At 37.9% G+C, this 5,335-nt stretch overlaps 1 long non-coding RNA gene across 1 annotated transcript in view; it reads left to right on the forward strand.

Annotated features, from left to right (window-relative positions):
- The window catches only part of LOC306805911, a 75,699-nt gene extending 71,697 nt beyond the window's left edge, over positions 1-4,002 (forward strand). The window contains exon 4 of the long non-coding RNA XR_013775330.1: positions 3,870-4,002. This is a non-coding gene — a long non-coding RNA (uncharacterized lncRNA). The remainder of the gene's footprint in view (positions 1-3,869) is intronic.
- The last annotated feature ends 1,333 nt before the right edge of the window (positions 4,003-5,335 follow it).

Raw genomic sequence — 5,335 nt, forward strand, 5'->3', positions numbered from 1 at the left:
TTGACAGTGGGCTCGTAATAAGCGTTGGTGCCTTGTTATCTTTAAAGCTTTCATTGCTTTGTCTCTGTAAACATCCCATGGGCAGCTCCAGGCAGCACTGACTCCTTCTCTCCCTTCTGCAGGACTGGCTAATTCCTTCCTGTCCCTAGCAAGACTGCCTGACCCAGTCTGTGCCTCAAACATCATCTTATCCTTCCTGTCCCTCACAGAGCTGCCTGACCCTTCCTGCTCACAGCCCAGCCAGCAGCCCCAGCTGCCTCTGCACAGCTGACCCACTCTCTCTAACACCCATCCTCACTGGACATGCCTGTGACCTCTTAAAAGGCAAGGCTGCTCCCACTCTTTGTGATTAGTAAAGCTGCAGTTTATCAGGGGTGAGATTTCCTTCAGAGCTATCTCTGTTCTCTCATAATCTGTCCTCCCACAGTACAGTTAAATGTTTCTGCATGAAATTAATTCTAAAAAACATGAGTCAAAACTGTTCAGGAAAGCACAGTATAAAAAAAAAAAAAAGTAATGTCCATTCCCAATTCAAAAGAAAAAATAAGAGTAGTCCTAAAATTAAGGTATGATAGGTGCTTGGATTAGATGCCTCATGTGACCCACTTGTTTTAAAATGTGTAGGCATGCCTGTTTTAATTTGAACACTGTTAAATATCATATCCATACAGGCAGAATACTGAGCAAGACAAACTCACTATAGCAGATGTTGTTCTTTTCTTCTTTATTTTCTTTCTTTTCCTTTGGAGAAGAAACTAATCTTTAACATGTAGATCCCTGTTTATCATCCCCTTTGTAGGAAGAAATGTAGCAATACTATTTCCATGCTATTCCTTCAACTGAGAACTTTTTCATATTAACACTGTGATCTGAATATTTTAGTAAATAAATCAGAAATACAGAATATAATAGAATTAAAAGAATCTGTTTAAAAATAAGGTTGTAATTACAAACTACCAGGATTTATTTCATAGACCATATGGCTTTTCTAATTAAGAGGAAGGCTGTTATTTTTTCATCTTTTAGCTGCTCTAAGTTCTATTCATGTGCGGCCAAACTTGTCAAATGTGCCTGTTTTTGCAGCTAATTCTTTGCTCTTGTTCAACCTCCTCTTATCAAAGGCTGAAGATAAAAAAAGCAGACGTGACATAGAATAATATTAAGCTTTATAGATAATGCTTCCCCTTAAAATTCTTCCCATATTCTAATTTTTTGAAGTTTACTGTCCTAAAGTTCAGTGCTCCTTTCTATTTGAAAGTGTTCACCTGATATTCATCCTTTAGTTAAGGCTTCTGTCTTCTATTTTTTAGGCTGATAATATGATACATTTATCCCATGATTATTGCCATGTCAGCTATTCTGAACATAATTTGAATGATAACATTAAGGATGGTCTTGGCTGTTGCAATAAACTATGGGATATTTTGCATAGTTTAGAAAGCAACATTTTCTCTTCTCTGTTGTCTACTTTGTAAGAAAATTCCTACGAGTTTAATTAGACTAACAATCTAGGAACAATATTTTCAGAGAAAACTAGGCCAGAACCCACTCCAGTGTTTTTCCTTGCTTTACTAGGCATATCTGCTGGAAGCCCCAAAATTGCCAGCTGTTAATTGTTGTGAATATTTGATGGCCACATTGTGTTTTGATTTATTGTCTGTTCAGAATGGAAGAGGATTAGGGAGCATTTTTTGTCACATCATCTGACTTTGTAGATAGTAAGATTTTAGTGCTGAACCCTGTCTTGCTGGGTCATAGAGCAGAAAAGAGATTGCAAATTACACTAAGCTGGGAAAAGTAATTGGCCTTTTGTGCAAGGTTTTAGGAAAAATGTCTCTCCTGGCTGCATCTCTCTATGTTTCTGTGTCTGTGGGTTGCACACTGCCCAAAACCCCTGCTGCAGGGCTGGCACAGCCACAGGCACAGCCCTGAAAGAAAAAAGCCTCAAATGCCTGAGCTTGGAGATCTGCAGAACAAGATTTGGCATGTGTTTCTTAAAGCTGATCCTGTGGCAACTTGAGCAGCTGCTGATGATCCTGTGAGGCTTGTGACTGAATAACTTCTGCAGTATCTAGATTTTCACAGCAGGAGAATGTTGGTACCTCTGGAAATCGATGTTAGAGGCTATCCAGAAGTTCCTCTTGCCATTCCTCAGGAAACAATGAGTTTATCAACTAATAAGGTTTGCTTCTTCTGCCTCCAGCCTTCTACCCTTCCATTAAATAGCTGTGAGTGCCCAAGTCATCCTTCTGCTTTCAGTGGGGTTACTCTTGTGAGAACCACTGCACACAGGGAGGGTGGCAGGATCAGCATCTGAATTGCCCACCACCTAATGTCATGACATTACTGCTTATTGACTTGGGTTTGCCCACAACTTCCAGTTATAAAAAAAACCTAAACCAAACCAAAACCCCAAGCAAATAAAAATCCCCCCTACAAAAAAGTAGAAAAGTAATGGAAATTGCAGATTATTGATGTCTTTCTCTTATTGTGTTTGACTTTTTTGTAATGCAAGCCTACCCACACTACTCTTATATTTATGAATTCACATGCTAGGCAGTCTTGTAATGATTTTTTTTTTTTTTGGTAACAAGAAGTCCAGCCTGTTCTCTTTGTATTTATTTTGTACATTGGCTTATCAATAAATCATTCAAATGATCTTAGTCATCTACTGCAATGTGAAGAAGCTATTCTTTGTTTCTGTCAAATCTGCTTCTGAAGTTATCTGTTCATAGGTACATGAATATTTATACAGATGACATTTTCAAGGCATTTTTGGCCCTAGATTCCTAATGGAGAATAATATTCCCATTTAAATGAGTTTAGAGTGTTTTCTTTTAATTTTCTATGAAACATTATCACTGCACATAAACTAATGCTTTGTTCACTCATTTTGATCCCTAATAATGTAATCATATGCAAAAATTATAAGCAAGCTATAAACATTAGTGAATTGTAATTAAAAGCAGATTTAATAAGGTGATCTTAGCTGCTGATTGCCTTCTGGGATTGAAATCTGAAGATTAATAAAGAATGTCTTTAAGGAAAGTCATGTTGGGTATAAATTTTGTGAATATATTCTTGAATGATTCAGTTAAGAGGAAGGAGGTGTTAAGCTATATTCTTAACACTGATGCTGCCAATGTCTACAGTTGAAGATTCACCCAATTATTGCATTACACAAGGAGAAAAATATCATGGACTTTGCATTCAGGTCCTGGGTCTGACCACGTTGCTTTTTTATCACCTCAGGTTCTCACTGGCAAAGGGCTGTAACAAACATTGCACTGGGATCTGTTGAAATGTGTCAGACTTGATCAGTTTTCTGTAAAATGTGCAGAGGTCTCTGCACAGGAATGGCACTTAGGAAGTTATAACATATTCACAAATAAGTGGGGTTTTTTTCCAAAGGAAACCTTTAACAAGGTGCTTCTGGGATGTCATCCATTCTCTGCAGCATCCTTAAACTCCATGCTCAGGGTCATCTTCAAAAGCTGAATTTGTGAGTAAGCATGAAACAGATTTGTCAAGCTGCTGTCCACAAAGTACTCAACAACCTACATGGTGAAAAGTGGAGGAAAAAAACAGATGCATATAGCTTGAACACTTACTGCATTTCAACTATTAATTTGCTTAAAAGGGGTCTATGTTGTTTAAATAAAATAACATAAAATTAATATGAGACTGAGAAACTGTCCCATTTGATCATATTGGTCTATTACATAAGACAGTATTTTGTACTCTATATACTGGATATATATGTATCTTAGCCAAAGACCTACAAATAATGCAGTGGCTGAAATTGATGGGTCCCTTGTGTCACAGGGCCTGCTGTGTGAACTCCCTGAAAGGAACCTTTGTTTCCACAGGCAACAGAGCTGCTGTGGCACTATGGATCAAACACATCTGGATTTGCTTTCATGCCTCTGAGGTAAACAGTTGCCTGCTGCACTACATAAATACTGAAAGAAAAACTCTCTTTCAGAAAAAGACCTGACCAGCATGAACTGAGGGTGACTGCAGGCTGCTGAGCAGAGCCTGGTGCAGGCAGCTCCTGGGAGAGCCCTTTGTGTGCTGCCTTTTCTGCCTTTTCTGTCATTTAGTGCTCTGACTTGTTTTGTTGAATATTTCACAGCTTCAAGACTAATAGAAAAAAAAAATCTTTAATGTGATCATTTTTCCTTCCCCCACATCCAGGAAGAATATGTTTTGGTTGTCTTGTCACAGTGAGGTTGGAGATAAAATTATCAAATGTTTCTGCTTTTGCCTATTTGAATGGTAGAATTAACTGCACCTTCTGATCTCAGCCAGCCCAAAGTGTTTGATACAGCTAAACAGAGAGTTTTAGAAGACAATGCAAATCTGGCTGGGTTTTGAAAGCAAACCCTTTCATTTTAGCCAGAGTGAATGAAATTAAAGCAACATGATATAGAAGGCGGCACAGGAAAAACGACCTTTAAATTTAAAAATGAGATGTCTTATGATTGTTGTTGTACAAGAAAAATTAACCACGAAGATCAAAGAGAAATGTTAGCTACCGATAAGTTATGTCTGGATTTGCTGAGTTTGCTTATTCATCTGATTAAAATTATGCCATTCCATGCAATCCATGTTTATTTTATTTTGCACTTCCTATTTGTCTTGCTAATGGTTTTGTTCCCTAAAAGGATGGTTTCCAGAGGTGCAAGCCACTGAGACCTGGTACACTCTGCTGATTCAGTACAAGAGAAGCCTAATCCTGAGTTAAGTGTACAAAGTTTTAGAGATGTTGTGAAAATTTTAAAATCTATTTTAATGCCACATTTCTGAAACCACCGTTAACCTGCAAATAATCAAACCCATTGAGTTTCTGTCTCTGTGATATTAGATTGAGACTCATAAAATATATTTGTTCTGCTGCTAAAGATGAGCTCAGTGCTTACTGATGCATCTTAATGAAAAGTAAGTCCTCAATGTGTAGGCAGAAGTTTGTCAGAGTGCTCAGAGCTCTGCTCTGCTGGAGTCATTTCCCTTCACAAAGGGGGGGTGGAACATGCCTTTTGGTCTGTGACTTTCCCTGTCAGAAGAGGTCAAGTACTGAGTATTTTTATCCCAGCTGCTCTTGTCCTAGAAATACTCCTTGAATTCATATAAATGCTCTGTTTATTTGTTCTGATTAAGGCTACTGCATAATTATTGAGAGCAAAATTAAAAATGTCATTTTAAGGTAGAAATATGTGATAAATCACAAAGTGAGTAGGTGATAATCCCAAAGTGATGAGCACAGTCTGCATGGCAATGCATTTTTTTTTTTTTCAGTTCTATGTCCTAGGTCTCTGCATCCTTTTTTGGTTAA

This window comes from Erithacus rubecula (genome assembly GCF_903797595.1).
Source record: "Erithacus rubecula genome assembly, chromosome: 10".
Classification (NCBI taxonomy): Eukaryota; Metazoa; Chordata; class Aves; order Passeriformes; family Muscicapidae; genus Erithacus; species Erithacus rubecula.